Source organism: Equus quagga, chromosome 16 (assembly GCF_021613505.1).
Source record: "Equus quagga isolate Etosha38 chromosome 16, UCLA_HA_Equagga_1.0, whole genome shotgun sequence".
NCBI lineage: Eukaryota > Metazoa > Chordata > Mammalia > Perissodactyla > Equidae > Equus > Equus quagga.
Window position 1 is genome coordinate 26,366,792 of NC_060282.1, and position 17,365 is coordinate 26,384,156.

The window sequence follows — 17,365 nt, forward strand, 5'->3', positions numbered from 1 at the left end:
AAAAAATGTTCAACATCATTAATCACTAGGGAAATGAAAATCAAAACCACAGTAAGACCGCTTCACATCCAGTAGGATAGTTAAATAAAAAGGGCTAACAGTAGTAAGTGTTGGTGAGGATAGGGAGAAATTGGAGCTCTTGTACATTACTGATGGATATGTAAAATGTAGCAGCCACTTTGGAAAACAGTTTGACATTTCCTCAAAATGTTTAATACAGAGTTACCATACAATCCAGCAATTTCACTTAGAGGTATATAGCCAAAAGAAGTAAAAACAGATCTCCAAACAAAAACTGTACATGAATGCTCATAGCAGTACTATTCAACAATAGCCCAAATGTGAAAACAACCCAAACGTCCAACAACTGATGACTGTATTCCAAAAACAAGTGGTACATTCACATAATGGAATATTATTCAACAATCAAAAAGAATGAAACACTAATACTCACAATAAAATGCATGAACTTTGAAAACCTGAAAACAGAAAACTACCTACAAACTATATTACTTCTTTTATAAATTATCCAGAAAAGACAAAGCTATAGAAACAGAATGTAGGTAAGTAGTTGCCAGGGAGTAAGGAGGAGGGGGATGGGGAGTGACTGCTAATGAGTTAGAGTTTCTTTCTGGGGTGATGAACATATTCTGAAATTAGACAGCAGTGATGTTTCCATAACTTTGTGATTATACTAAAGTGCTGAATTTGACACTTTAAAAGTGTGATGTATATGTTATATAAATTATATCTTAATGAAGATGTTAATTAAAAAGGAAACTGTGGATAAGCAATTTTATATCAAATGCACTTTTTTTCTCCTTCAACTCTAGGGAGAAGTTAATACATATTATCTCTTGGGTTTATGGATAAAGAAATGTGCAAAAGAAAACCGAAAACAAAGAAATAAAAGATTCAAGTTAAAATCGCTTCCATCACCTTTCAAATTCATGCAGATCTATTGTAGGTTTCAGTCAATTTTCTTTTATTTATTTATGTTTGAGCACCATAACTTTTTAAATAGGCTGTGAAAGTTCTTTGACTATTTGCTTACATTTATACAGTGAGAGAAACCTATGCATTTGTTTCTCCTGAAAATCATATTATAACCAGGTAGTTAATAAAGTTATTGAGAATCCTGAGAACCTGCATTACATTCTAGATAGAATCTATGGCCCCCACCCCCAGAACTTTCCAATTTAATAAAGAAAAACATACTTCACACATAGTAGAATTCCACATCTTGGAATGAGGAAAGTATGCGTGTAAACATTTCAAATTTAAACATTGCTTAAATGAAATACAGTCCTTTGTTACAACAAATCCGCATCAAAAATCAATTAATTTCCTTTTAAAATTCAAATGGACCTCAGACTCCATTCTGTTACCCAACAATGAGTGCTCACAATAGAGAAGAAATGTTGTTAATGACATAGTGGAAGCAGACCGCAGTGTGAAGATGATCTAATCCCTTGTCTTTACTACAGTGTTAGCATGATTTATGATTTTCAGTTTGGTGAACTTCAGCCATTCTGGCAGCTGCCCACAGAAATTTTAGTCACTTACTGTAAGTAGTTGGATCTAACAATCCAAGTCACAGAAATAGCACAGAGCTGACATAGTAGATTGCAATAAATTAAAAACATTAAATGGTTCCTTAGCCTCTGAAACAACATCCGATAAGATTTAAAGAAACAAAAAGAACTCTATTATACTAGTATTTTATTCTGGTCAGCAAACTAAAATGTATATGAGTAAGTATATGTCCCTAAAAAACAAGGCTAACTCTAAAATGTTGACATTCTTTTGATGCAAATCCCATACAGTTTTTTATATTTTTATTTTTTAATGTTTTTTTAAATTGAGGTCACAATGGTTTATAATACTATATAAATTTTGGGTGTACATCATATTTAAACTTCTGTATAGACTGCATCATGCTCATCACCAAAAGTCTAGTTGCCATCTGTCACCAAACACATGTGCCCGTTTACCCTTTTCGCCCTCCCCCTACCCGCTTGCCCATTGGTAACCACCAATCTGTTTTCTGTATCCATGGGTTTGTTTATCTTCCATGTATGAGTGAAGTCATAGAGTAATTGTCCTTCTCTGTCTGACATTTCACTCAGCATAATACCCTCAAGGTCCAAACATGTTGTCAAAAATGGCAAGATTTCATTATTTATGACGGAGTAGTATTCCATTGCTGTACAGTTTTCTAATATATTGACATTCATCATTTAGCTTTCATAATTGCTCTTAATTAAATTTTCAATCATTTTTTCATTTAAAATTCACAATTCAGTTAATCTCAAGACAAAGTTCAATCTATTTTCTTTTAAAAATATAATGGTATTAATATTTTTCATATAATGCCTATTTTACCTACCTAAAGTTGTGCATATATAGTTAATTTTAACGTAAAGAGTCATCTTGCCTACGAAATCTAGTATTCAGTGCACATCAGGACCTATCAGAAAAAATCCCTGCAAAATAGCACTTTTCTGGTGTCAGCATGGATGCTTTTCTGCAAAAGTCAGTGATGTGTGTCAGAGGACAGGATAGAATCCTCCCACTCGAATTTTATTTTCCTTTTTGAAATGACATCCATTCTTTGGAATTTCTAATACTTAATGCCCTAGGAGCAAGCTCTTTTATTGAGAGACTTTAAAGTGTTTTCCTTTCTGAAAATCTGTACTTCCTCACTCCCATTTTAACTTACCCTTTTGCACTTGAGACATTCTTTTTCAGCAAAGACTCTAGGCATCCAAATAGATAGCATTTACAAACAGCATTCAAAGAATTCATCAGGAAGATTACATATTAGATATATAATCTAGTGTACAATCTAATGCTTTTCTTCCTATTTAAGATTCTATGAATTCATTTTGTGAAAAGATATTTGTGATGAAATAGATCAACATGGGCACAACTATTATTACTCGTCCTTCTCTCTTCAGAGTCTCACTACTAGGTGCCTTATACATGTATTAGGCATGGATGGATCTCATTCTACAAGCTCAGGTGTAAAAGGAATATGACTTTTGTTTGGCCATTGTTGCCATTCATGTGGCAAAAACATAATTTAGTTCCTTTATTGACATTTTCCTCAGATTTTTCTGAGGATGAGGACAGTCTTGATATTTTTTTCTTCTTGTTATGTTTGAGATCAGAAAAGTCTCAGTGTTTCAGAATATTTTCTGCTTCTATTTTGGTCACCCTCCCTAGAAGCTTTAAATAAAATACAAACTACTTGAAAGAAAGAAACAAAAAAGGGGGAATACAAGAAGAAAAAGCAGAAAAATATAGGTAATGCCTTGAAAATATGATTCCACCATACATATTACCTAATTTGTTCCTCTCAACAATCCCTTTTGATATGTCTTATTATCTACAATTTCCAGGTGAAGACAAACAGACTTGAAGAGATTAACTCCCCTGAAACCAAAAAGAAAGAAAACAAGAGGCAAAAACTAATTGCAAGGAAATGATACAAATTTGATCTTACTATAAAGCCTCTACTTTCTGTAATTCTATGTATCATTTCTGCTTGGAAGAATAATTTTGAAATGAAGATGCTACTTATTTGAAGTGAAAATGTATATCATTAGATCATCTGTTTCACGTTTAAACATATGGAAAAATAAATGAGGTTACATTTGATACACATATTTCAATGGATGGATCTGGTTTAATAATACATTTATTTGACATATAATTTTACATTTAACGTAGAAGGTACAAGAGAAACAGATGGCTTTTGTCTTGATGTGAAACTAAATTACTGATACAGAAACTCTTAGAAATTGTCATAGAAAATCCACACTATAACCAGATTTGGGTTTTACCCATTTGAAGGTTATATATATTTTTTATCCTTTCAACATCTTTTCTTATTAATTATAATATAGTAATAATAAAAAATTTACTTCCTTAAAGGTGGAATATTCAAAATTTCTGGTCTATAAGACAATTTTACAAATACACACTGCAAAAAATTAAAACGTTTCCTCTAATTGTATAATATCACATTTTTAATAAAAAGGGTTTATTTGGTATAAAATATAACTGTATTTGGTATAAGTACAACTGAGTACTGCTTTTATACTCCCAAAGCTGCTCAGAGACTTCTATTGGCTATGCATTATTTCAAAACTCCATTTCTTGAGCACAGTGGAATATTTAAGCTATCAGAATGCCTGAGTGAATTAGAGCTGAATATTATTCTAATGACTAGAGCAAATCTAGAGGAAGATTTAACCTGAAGCTTATATTAAATATTAAATATTTTAGTCATCATCCTCAACTAGGTTTACAAATATTGGCTCTTTCAAAAACTCTCTACTTTCATCAAATTTTGATTCCCAAATCTAATGGTTCTCCATGCACAGACAATAAAACATCTTTAGACGAGAATATCATCAAATTCCCACCATTAAACCAACAAACCATTTACTGCTTGTCGTCAGTCCTCTTCTCTTTCTCTTTTTGTTAAAAGAGGGAATTTATATTTGTGATTTGCATTCCTTTAAACATTTCAGAATCAGGGCCTCCCCCCCCCCAAAAAAAATTGCCAACAGGAGTTTTGATTTGTGTTTCACTAAATAGGCAAGTCACTTTAGGATAACTAATCTCTTTAGTGAACTGAGTTTTCCAATTTAAGAACATAGTATACTCTACCATTAGATAGGTCTTTAAAAACTTCTCTCATTGACGCCGTGTAGTTTTTTTGAAGAGAAGACTTAGGCATCTTTATTGTGTTTGTTCCTTTATATATGGAGTTTTTCTTCTTTTATTGGATAAGATAAATACTACCATTTAAAAAAATTTTACTTTTAATTATTTCTCACTGGATTATAAAAAACATTTATTGGTTGATTCTGCTTCCAGTGACTTTTTAAAGATGTTTTCAATTATAATAACTTGACTTTAGATATTTAAAATTTTCTGCATTGTTTTCTACGAATAATAAACGTTTTATTTCTTCCTTTCCAATCATTATACCCTGTCCCAGTTACTACTACTGTGTAAAAAATTACCATTTTTTTCTAAGTTTAAGTGGTCTCACTCATACACAGCTGATAGTTGATGCTAGCTGTCAACTGTGAGCTCAGCTGGGAGAATACCCATACGTGGTCTCTCCAACATGACAGTCTCAGGGCATTGGACTTCTTAAAAGGCATCCAGGTGTTCCAAGCACAAGTGATCCCTCCACAAAGTAGAAGCTATATTGCTTTTCGTGTTCTGGCCTCAGAAATCATGCAGCATGGTTTCTGCCTCATTCTATTGCTTGGAAGTGAGTAGCAAGCCTGCCCAGACTTAAGTATAGGGACATCGACTCCACCGCTCGTTCAGAGGAGTGTCAACTAATTTGTTGTCATTGTTTAAGATTGTCTCAGTCTACAATACGGCCCCAAATTATTTACATTGCTCCAACACGCAAAGTGCATTCATTCCCTAACGACTCCACAAAAGTCTCCATGATTATATTATCACTCTCAGAAGTGATGACCACAATCTTGACATTTCAATTCAGTCCTCCTTAAGATGAGGTTACTCAGATATCGCACCTTGAATAAAATCATTCCTCTGGTTCTGGACATCATGTACTACAGAGATAAGTTATCCACTCCAAGTTTGAGGTTATATGAAATAACCTCAAAAAACACCTGCTAAAAGGAGAGGATGGGGCTTCCTGCTGTGGGACTCACTCGTGTGGCGGCAGCAGCAGCGGGGGCCCTCTCGGTCCTGCGGCACGTGATGTTCCGGCGCCTCCGCCGCGGTGGCCGCTGCAGCCAGGGGCCCGGTGTGCTGCAGGAGGGGTGCTCTGGTGTCGCGGACAGTCTTCCAGAGGATCGAGGTGAGGCGGGCGGCTGCACGTGTCCTCTGGCCTGTGCAGCCCCTGGGGGCACCTGGGTGCGTGGTGCCGAGGCCCAGGGCCTGAGGCACTGAGGGGCCGCGTGAGGCCTGGGGCGGAGTGCCAGGTGCCAGGCTGCCTTTCCAGGGCCTCAAGCTGCTCTGCTTCGGTTGGGGGTTGGGGAGCCAGGCCGAGGCCTCACCTGAGCGGGTGGCAGGTGTGGCAGGTGCCCTAGAGCGTCCGTTGACCTCTGGGAAAGCTAACTTGGTCCTGTGGCTTTGCTTCTCGTGCTTTCTTAGCGCTTTTCCTGACTGACTGGGAAGCGGCGCGGTGGGCTGGAGGAACCCGGGAAAGGTCTGGAGTGGGTTCGGGCGTGGTCGGTACCGCTAGTAGTGGGGAAGGGTGCTATGGGCCCGAGAGAGAATATTTAGGATTAGCGTTACAGGTTCAGTGTTTGAAAATAGAACAGCAAAGCGAAGCCTGGACCCTAGCACCCTAAACAGTAAGGAGAATGTGCTAGAACACACAGTGGTTGAAAAACTTCAGTTTTAACATTTACACGTGTTCGAGAGTGGGGAGTAATCCAGGCAGACGTTCACAGGACGTTAAAAGCAGGAAAGCACCCAAAAGCTCGCCGAAGGCAGGTCATTATATGGTGGAGGAAACTGAGGCCCAGAGCTATGAAATGAGCAGCCCAAGATCACGCGATTAGTTTAATGAGCACGTTGGGATTATATTTGAGGGCCAGCCAGTTTTGGTGTAGTGCTTAAGGTTACAGCCCTGATTCAAGACTTTCATCGGCCCTTTGATGCTGTGTGAACTTGGGCAATTTACTTACCCTTGTGCTCCAGTTATCCCCAAATAATGGATAATAATACCTGATGGAGTTGTTAGAATTAAATTAAGATTGTATAATGTAGGACAGAGAAGTCTGATACATATTAACTGCTCAATAAATGATTGTAATAAATTATTATAGTCTGAAAGCTCTTGTTCCATTGCCCTGACTTCTCCTAGTCTTTGAGGTGGTTAAGTCCTGTTTCCCAGGACCTGAAGTCATATTTATGGTGATGGGAGGAAGAAACTGGCCTTGGAGATCAATTGCTGGGCATGACACAAGTGAATGCTGGTTGAGGGAAGTTAGACTGAGCTGACTTTTAAAAGCTTGAGAGGACAAAGGTGAACCACGGTTAAGTCTTTTACATCTAATTTAGGAAACGGAACTTTTTGCTTCATTTTTTAATAAGTAGAGGTTTTTTTTTTATAAGGAAGAATTGTATTGTTCTTTAAAATCATTCTGTATCTCCTTCTTTTTCCAGCGGTGTTTGAGGCTCATAAATAGGATCGCTGCCATGTTGTACATTTGCTAGGATTATACTTAGAGCAGAGGTGAAGCACTGTGTGAGTGTCTCCTGTGCATCAGCCAGGGTGCACAAGCAAACAGGCCAGGTAACTGGATCATGAAGTGTGTGGTTAGAGTAAATGTCACACAACAAACAGATTTTCTAACCTATCTGAAAATGGATGTCTCATCCCTCCAAATCTTACTGTCTTACCTCAGCAGTTCAACTAGCACATTCTCTTCTGAGGACCACAAGGGGTAAACGTTTTGACAGAAGTCGTTGCTGCAATTTTGGCAATCAGGCTATTGTATCCTTTCAGTAACAGTTCACTTTGACCTGCAAGGTAGCTTAACAGGGTGAAGTGATGGTTGGTAAGCAGAAATGCAGGCTCAAGAAACTTGAATTCCAGTCCCAGCATGGTAACTAGTTTATGAACTACCTTGGTTTCCACATCTTTAAAATGAGAATAAGAAATCTGGATATCTTACTATTAGGAGTTTAATGGGAGGGACAAATAACATGGTGCACATGCTATTACTTCGAAAATTGTAATAAATTGTACAAATGAAGAAGTGGAAGCTCTTCTGATAACTCCTAGGAAATAGTAAAAGTGCCTCAACATATGTTTTTGTAACCTATGTAGCTTACTGTCGGACTTTGTGAGGCAAGTGCAGGTTGAATGCTTTGTTACTGCAGCACGTGTACTTTTAAATTAAGCTTAACTGTGACCTTTGAAAATTATTTGGAGAATTTTGTTTTTTAAAGAATTTAGAGAATCTTCCGCAATATGTTTTGAGTATTCATATCTTAAACCTACTTAGTTTATAGGAAGAAAAGAGAGTGCTATGGAAAAATTGATTCTAATTTTTCTGTAAATGGAAAACAAAATTCAGAGCTGTAAACAAGGCAGTATAGACTTGTTTTTTTCTTTTCTTCTTCTCCCCAAAGCCCCCCGGTACATAGTTATATATTCTAATTGTGAGGGCCTCTGGTTGTGCTTTGCGGGACACCACCTAACACGGCCGGATGAGCGGTGCCATGTCCGCGCCCAGGATTCGAACCAGCGAAACCCTTGGCCGCCGAAGCAGGGTGCAGCAGTTGAGTTCGCACATTCTGCTCTGGTGGCCGAGGGTTAGTTTGGATCTCGGGTGTAGACCTGTGCACTGCTTGGCAAGCCACACTGTGGTAGGCGTCCCACATTTAAAGTTGAGGAAGATGGGCACAGATGTTAGCTCAGGGCTAATCTTCCTCAAAAACAAAAATAAAATAAAAAGAGACAACTTGAAAACGTAAAGTATAAAAATTTAAATTAATAAACTTAAAAATAAATCAAGCCTTCATTTGTTTTAAAGATCCTTTTTCTGAATAGACCCTTATTGAAGATAAAGTTTCTATCTTTGAGAGGTGACAAATTTAATGTTTTTGTAGTGTTTGCCTATTCCTGCAGTGATCTGAATAATTGTCTGGATTTGCTAAATTTGATGCAGAATGTATGTGCTTCTTTTGTTAAATAGAATATTTTGTGTTCAGTTGACGTCTCTTGTACATTATTGTGTACAGCAAAATAATATGGACTTTTTAAAAAATGTGTGCTGAGAACAGAATTAGAATTAACCAAAGTAGAGCAAAATCTTAGACCTTTCACAGTTCTTGACTCTATGTCTGTCAATAATTGTGCATTTGTCTATTTGTCTTTGTATTTGCATCAATTTTTGCTTCATGTGTTTGTGTCTGTTATTAGATGTGTACATGTTTTGAATTGTTACATCACCTAGATGAATTAACCCTTTATTGTTATGTCTTATTGTTTTTTAAAAATTGTGCTCCTTAAAGTGTATATTGTCTGCTGTTAGTCAATACATGCTAGGTTTCTTTTGATTTGTATTTTCATTTATATTTTTTCATCCTTTTATATTTAACTTTTCTTAATCCTTGAATGTGTGTATTAATTTTTTTTCATTTTTTCAGCTCTATTGAGGTATGATTGATAAATGAAATTGTAACATATTTAAAGTGTACAACGTAGTGATTTGATGTATGTATATGTTGTGAAAGGATGCCTCCCCCATCGAGTTAGTTGACATGTCCATCAGCTCCATATTTACCTTTTTTTTGGTGAGAGCATTTAAATTCTACTCTCTTAGCATGTTTCCATTGTACAACACAGTATTATTAACTATAGCCACCATGTTATTCATTAGATCCTCACACCTTATTCATCTTGTAACTGAAAGAAGTTTGTACCCTTTTACCATCCTGTCCTTATTTCCCCCATCCAGCCCCTGACAACCACTTTTCTACTCTGTTTCTGTGAGTTTGACTTTTTTTTTTTGATTCCACATATAAGTGACACCATGTCTTCCTCTGTCTGGCTTATTTCACTGAACATAATAAACAGCTTGTTGTTGGGTGTTTTCTTTGTCCAATTTGACTGTCTTTGTCTTTTAATTGAAATTTACAGTCTGTTTATAGGAGGGTTAATATATACCATTATCCTATTCCATCATAATATTTGTATTCTATTTGCTCCATTTATTCAGTATTTTTATTTTCTTCTTCTTTGTTGCTTTTCTTTGGATCAATAAATACTTTTTCATTTTCTCCTTACATTCTATTTGATCTTCTACCTTATTTATAATTTCCATTCCATTCATAATTTATGTGTTACTTTGTTTATAAGTGCATGTTTAAAAAAATCTGGATACTAAATATAATTTTAGTTTCTGGATATAACATATATTTATAAGTTCCACTTTCTAACTTTACGGTCAAGAGTTTATTAAAGGGAATCTAAGTATTACTACTTGCATTACACAATGGCTTTAACCATAATATTGTTTAGAAATAAGTCAGAGGTACATAGACCCAGATATATGAGTAATTATCCATTGACTATAACTTATCCATTGCATTTGAGTTGAATTTAATATGAGTTGCCCATTGGATATTATAAATTTAATTCACTATGATTTCAAGTATAATTACTGGCTTACTAACTTTTAATATTGATTTTTAGATATTATCTCTATCTCTCCTTTTTTTGTTTTTGCTGAGGAAAATCGCCCTAACAGCTGTTGCCAATCTTCCTCTTTATTTCCTTGTGGAGGATTTAATCCTTAGCTAACATATGTGCCAGTCTTCCCCTACTTTGTATGTGGGTTGCTGCCAAAGCATGGCTGACAAGTGGTGTAGGTCTGTGTGCAGGATCTGAACCCACAATCCTGGGCCTTTGAAGCAGAACGCACCAGACTTAACCACTATGCCCTGGGGCTGGCCCCTCTAATTTCATTTTTGAAAATAGCATGATTAATCCTCTAAAAATTGTGGAAATATCAAGAACTTACAGGTATCATTTATTAAAATTTAGATCTTAACTTTTTTACCACAAGGTCTAACTCAAGTTTAATCTGACTTTTTAAAATACTACTAAGGAAGAGAGTAAAAGGATAAAAAATAAATTTTCCACCTACTTAAAAAAGTAAACTTGCAAAACATTAAATCTTTCGCAGTTGGAAACACATTTGTGGGAGGAACATTTACAATAGAGTTACGCAGCCTATTTACTTTTTTTAGTATAAGTTTATATGAGAGTAATGTTCGTAAAAGAGTCAATGAGCCAATAAATGGTGCTTAGGGGTGATCAAATACCATAGGGAAGGCCAGGTATTTGATTACCTTAAAAGTTACTCTCCAACACATTGGACATTACTCCTATAAGAGAAGTTGATGTTGATTTGATAATGAGTACTTTGTTTTTTTTAAAACTACATGAGAGGTACAAAATTCAAGTTTTCACTTTCATTTTCACTACTAGCCTGCCCAGATCCTTGCTGTTCAAAATGTGGTTCATAGAATGAGCAGCACTGTCATCACCTGAGAGTGTACTGGAAATGAAAATATTAGTCCTCACATCAGGCTTGCTGAATTATTCATTTTAATATCATCTCCAAATGATTTTTAGTGCATATTACAATGCAGGAAATAGTGGTCCAGATAATTTAAAGACATCTCCAAACATTGAAAAAGATAGAAAAAACAAGAGTAATGTCTTTGAAAATTGCCCAAACTGAAAAATGACTATTTTTTTTGAGGAAGATTAGCCCTGAGCTAACATCTGCCACCAGTCCTTCTCTTTCTTGCTGAGGAAGACTGGCCCTGAGCTAACATCCATGCCTATCTTCCTCTAATTTATATGTGGGACACCTGCCACAGCATGGCTTGACAAGCGCTGCATAGCTCTGCACCCAGGATCCAAACTGGTGAACCCCTGGAACATGCGAACTTGACTGCTGTGCTACCAGGCCAGCCCCCAAAAATAACAATTTTAAAGCATGTTTTTTCTCTAATTCTCACCAAAAATTTGATGACCATCATTTAGTCCTTTAATATTTTCAAGAAGTTTTAGAAAAGCAAGTATGTAAAATATACGTCCTTCCACAAGTAAATAACCAATATCAGCAAAAGTACATGGAAGTCACACAGCAATACGTTTAATATTTTAATTACATACAATAATAACTTTGTCCTCTTCAAAACTTTTTTGAATTTTCAAGCCAAATGAGATAAAGTTTCAGGAATATAAGTTCACTTTCAATTGCAATGTAAGTAATTGTGTCATTCACTTAAGATCAAAACCTTTTATATAGAGTCATGAAATCATGTGCTTGATTTTCCCTTAATCTTTTCTGGAAAAAAATTACTTGAAATGCCTCTTGAAATGAATCAGATTTCTTAATATGTTCATCCAGGGCTGATATTCAGCTAATAAGGGGTGCTTATAGCCTGCATCTAAATGACTGTTCACTTTTCATGTCAAACTGGTTGTTAATAGCACTCCTGCTTTTAGGCGAAAGGAACTCTCCCTAAGTATTTGAAAAAACTGCTTTCAAATTCACTTTCCTCTTCCTATTTTCTACATAAAATGTTATTATCTATCTATGCCTCTTAGAATGTACAATTCATGAAGGAAAGTATTTTTGTATGTTATATTCAGTGCTATAACTCTAGGCCATAAAACTCTCAGTAAATATTAGTTGAATGAAGGAAATTTTTCCACAGATGATTTTTTTATAACAGAATTGATCACAATAAATTATGACATTGGCTGAAACCAAGATCAAATTTTATTTAGTTTCATTTGAAAATATTCTCATAAAATCATATTTGAGGTACTTTTTTTTTTTTTTCCTGAGGAAGATTCATTCTGAGCTAACATCTGTTGCCAATATTCCTCTTTTGTTGCTTGAGAAAGATTAGCCCTGAACTAACACCTGTGCCAGTCTTCCTCAATTTGGGTGTGGTTTGCCACCACAGTATGGCTGGTTAGTGGTGTATGTTCATGCCTGGGATCCGAACCTGCCAACCTGGGCTGCCTAAGTGGAGCACGCTAACCATCATGCTACAGGGCTGGCTCCTTGAGGTACCATTTTGCAGCAAGAAAATTAATAAACCCTAAATGCTCTTACATTTATAGTAAAAGTACACTTTATGCCCATGTTGTCATTCTATGCATTGATATTATGCTTTTCGAAAGATACATATTTATGATCCAATTTTGTCAACTATTTCACTGTAAGAGAAAAGGTTTATGAAACAGAAATGTCTGTTGTTTCTGTGTAGCAAAATAAAAAATAAAATTTCCTTTTCAACAAAGATCTAACTATAGGAAAATGGTTAAATAATTTGTAACTTACTGACTAATTTATTTGACAAATTATGACTATTGTTAAGTGTAGAAAATGTTTATGATATTGTTTATGTTGCATAAAAGAGAACACAAAATTATTGCAGGAATCTTGAATATTTCCACATGCAAGTATGTATACATATGTGTATTCAAAGAAAAAATTGAAATAGAGTTGAGGAGATACAACTAAATGTACTAATTTCCAATTTTACTTAGTGACACTTTTATATTGATGAACATGGATATAAGTGGCAAGTGTAAAGGGCAGATCTTTAAGCTAAAGTGTACAGTTATAAATCATGTCTATATGAAAAAATTAAAATTAGCTGAGAAAATTTAATCTGAAGGAGATAAATGGGGATGTTATAGAAAATATAGTATGATAGTCATTTTCAAACATTTGAAGAACTAACATGGAGAAAAGGGACTAAAAAGATTAATAGAAGAATAAAGAGCAGAATTAAAACCAAACTTGCTGGGAGTCACTGTTAAGACATTAATAACACAGTAATGCTCAGTGTAATGTAAAACACTTAAATAAACTGAAATTTAAAAAATCAATCTTTTAAAAGTGGAATGGACAAAAGTAGTAAGTACTCTGTAAGTGGGTGTGTTCAGTAGTCTTCAGATTACATTTGTGTAGGATGTTTTCAGAGAGGATTCTTGCATTGCATTTCCTGGAAGTTGGGCTCAAAATATCTAAAGTCTTATAATCTTATGATCCTAGTGGCATCTGCCCTTAGTTTCAGACAGAAGATCTTTGGGCCTGCACAAAGACTTGAAGGTTGTATGAGCAAATTTCATGACACGTAAAGTTGGGCACACAAAAATTAGTAAAGAATTCTAAAACTGAAAGGAAGTTTACAGATCGTTTCAACCAATCCTATAGCTCTAAAAGGGATGAAACTGAGGTTCAAGGATTTCAAGTGATGTTAAACTTACTCTAATTAAGTCATCAGATGTTGTCGTCTGTTCTGCACCTGCTAAAGGCAATTTTAAAACATCTGGCAATTGAGACAAATTATTTAATAGAGGTCTTCACAAGCAGTTCTGGTAGTCTTTAATTTCTTTCCCTATATTAGTTTAAAACATCAGAAAGCAAAGGACTCAGAACCTATTATCTCAGCATCCCACAGACATGCTTTCATGGATATAGTTAATTCAACAATCTCTTGATGATTTTCCTCTCTGCAGTAGGCTCCATGCTGGAGCCTGGGCATGGTGGACACAGTGGTAAATACAGCAGTCATAATCCTGGTCTTCACTTGGTATTGAGTCTAGACAAACTCGATATAGAAAGAATAATTCTAAGTGTGATGAGTAATACCCACCTGGTCAAATTATATGGCACCACACTGTATGTAGCAAAGGCAGGTAAGCTATCTAGGACTGGAAGTGAGGAGAAAGCAGTAAACATTAGAAAACTTAAGAGCAAAGATTCAGCAACAAGTTGTAAAATAGCACATCTGTCATACTTGAAGTTTACAAAGTCTTAAAAAATTTGGAGAGAGATATATTTAAATATATTTTTCTGTGACGGCTAAACTTTGGTGACTTTTTTTTCTTAATTCATTATTTTATAAATTTTATGAACTCAGGTTGTGTCTGCTGTGCTCCTTAGCAATATGCCTATGCTCCTAGGATAGAGATTAACAAATAGTGAGCTCTTAACGAATAAATAGAAAGTAGTGAATTTGATTTTTTGCTGACAGAGGTATGGAAGAGACTTACCTTTGTAAAAATTCTCTTTAGTTGAGAATTTTTATTTCAAATGTCGGTAATGGTTGGCAGTTTCACATAAACCATTTTTATGCCTCACATTCTTCAAGTTATGCCTTAGACTTAGGCCATTGAGTCATCTGCACATATGTGCAGGCTGTTGGAAAATCCATTTACCTGTTTTAACAGGACCCTTTAGATCCAGTAGCCTTCTGTTGCTTCATTTCTGTTTTGGACACACACATTCACTCCTTAGTCTCATTTGCAAATATGGTATATGCAGCCTTTGTAATCTGTGATCTGATCACCTCCTCTATAGGTCTGCCCAAGAATCATGTCACAGTGCTGCTCTACCCATGGCTCATGGCTCTCTCTATTCCCATTCCATAAGACAGCTTATCTGTCTGTATGTCCCTGTACTAAATTCTCACTCCGGTTTAGAATAGGTAAGTTTGAGGGAAGAAAGCCAGTTAACATAGGTATTCCTTGTGCTTCCAGAATTGGAGTTATGTTAAATATATCTCAATTATGCCTTGAGATGGCCATCAATATATGTTACCAGGATCCTGTATACCTGTAGGTGTAGGTGACAACACTCACTTTTTAAAAATCACTTGGGTTTTGACACTCTGAGAGGAAAGAATGATTCTCTTCTCTCTGACAGAGTTTGGGAACTCATTTCAAACTTATTCATTTGAGGCAAAGTGATACATTATTCAGAATGATCCACAGTATCTGTGCATGTTAAGAAAGTAGCAAACAAGAAATGTTCTTCAATACATTTGTAAGCAAAACCTCCATTAGAAACAATCTCTGAGATATTAACACCTAGAGGATAGATTCACAGCTATTGTATTAATTTATACTTTACTGAGTATCTGTGGTTTTTCAGATGTAACTTTAATGCCAAATTTGACTTCACATATATTACTGAGACAGAAGACTGCTATGTCTGTCGAATTCCAGCTGTGTGTTACTGCTCTTTGTTAATTGTTTAGAAAATAATATTTAACAGTAAAAGAAGGAGATATGCCCTTAGTAATGCAGATATAACCACATAAGAAGAGAGTAGGAATAATAAAGCTCTTGAACTTGCTGAATCATGTCCTTGGATATTTAAGTGATGGAGAATCTTCTTATATTTTTGCATGGATGGGTACTCAGTATATGGAGTAGGAAGAAAATGCTTGGAGACAGTATATATTTAAGTTATTTCTCCAGCTCCACTAGAGTAAGTATCAAATAATTTCACTACCCTTCTCTAAGGGTACTTGACTGGAGTTCTTTCAGAATAATATTTACACTTCCTTAAGTACTGATTACTCAGCAGTGAGTTCCTTGAATTTTGTCACACCTTTTAGCTCTCCTTAGGAGACCAGGAGGCAGAATTCAGGTTATCTACCAACAGAATATGTAGAAGGCCTAAAAGGAGGCCTTGTGTATATGAATATGGAACCAGTCATACTTTTAGACTTACTTTTTTTCAAAAGAACTAATGTTATATTTAAAATGTAAATTTCATGTTAGTTTTCGTGACATTCTTTGAGTCCAGCATCTTTTCTGGTAAGGGGGTTGGAACAAAGCACTATGTAATCAAACTTCAGGTTTCTTTTTTTGACTTTTATTATTATCTTTACCATACCCCTGTGATTAGGCATTTGGGGATGGGAAAATGTGGACCTTGAATATGGAGAGTGAACAGATTCAGGATAGAATGTCAAAATAAAAAGACTCCAGAAGTTTTTTAAGAAGATTGGAATGCCTTCTTTATCCAAAAAAATCATGAAGACCATAAGGTATAGCTTAGTTTATGATATTAACAACCAACATAAAAATATACCAAAAGAAAAAAGGCAAAGATAACATGATAACACAGAATAATGTGTGTCAGAAGGGTGGAATTTAGAAAATTATCTAAGAACACAGACCAGGTAACAGATAATTTTGACTAGGTGGCTTCAATATCTAGTCATCTTGGTAGATAAATTTTGGAGATATTTGCATTAATTTTTGTTCTATTGTCATCATTATTAAACTAGCATTCTATGAGGGTTGTTAGGGAGAATGTGGGTGATACTTCTGCCTGATCTTCATAAAGTTTTATTTCTTTTAATTAGTAAATTGGCATCCTGGTAGATATCGTTGTCTCTTATTAGATAGATTAGTGCCACTAATTATCTGTAAATACTGTCCAGTCTGGTCCATTAATGAGATACGGCAGGTGTCCCAGAATGGACAGACCACATGGCCTCTCCTAGATGGCATCAGAATTTTCTATTGGTTTTGTGTTACTAGAGTAATTACTAGAGAACTCTTCCCCGATGTCTGCTCCTCTTTTACAAGATTTTTTGTTGTTATTCTAATTTTCCTTTTTTCTCTTTCTCCTCCTTTTCCATTTTTGTTAAGTAGGTGAAATATAATGAAGGAAAAGAAATTAAAGCTGTGTGGGGAATATATAGAAAAGGAAAATATCGAATGCAAGTCGCTTTGCTTATTTTAAAACCCCAACTGTACTATGTTTCCCTCTTTATGTAAACCAGAATGATACTGATAAAATATCTAATTTTCTGAGTGAAAAAATGTAGATGAAGTTAGGCAGAAGCAAGCTCATAAATTTAATAATACCAGTATTCTGTACAGTGGTATCGTTGTCAAAATATTTCCTAAACAGATAGAATTTAATTTGTGTAGTACCCCTAAGGAATCTGGAAGAAAATCGTTATACCACTTTTACAGATGAGGAAGCAGTCTCAAAGAGGT

The 17,365-nt window shown here is 35.4% G+C and overlaps 1 protein-coding gene across 1 annotated transcript in view; it reads left to right on the forward strand.

Moving 5' to 3' along the window:
* Positions 1–17,365, forward strand: part of CSMD3 (CUB and Sushi multiple domains 3) — a 1,175,747-nt gene that overhangs the window by 190,855 nt on the left and 967,527 nt on the right. The gene's annotated exons all lie outside the window — the stretch shown is intronic.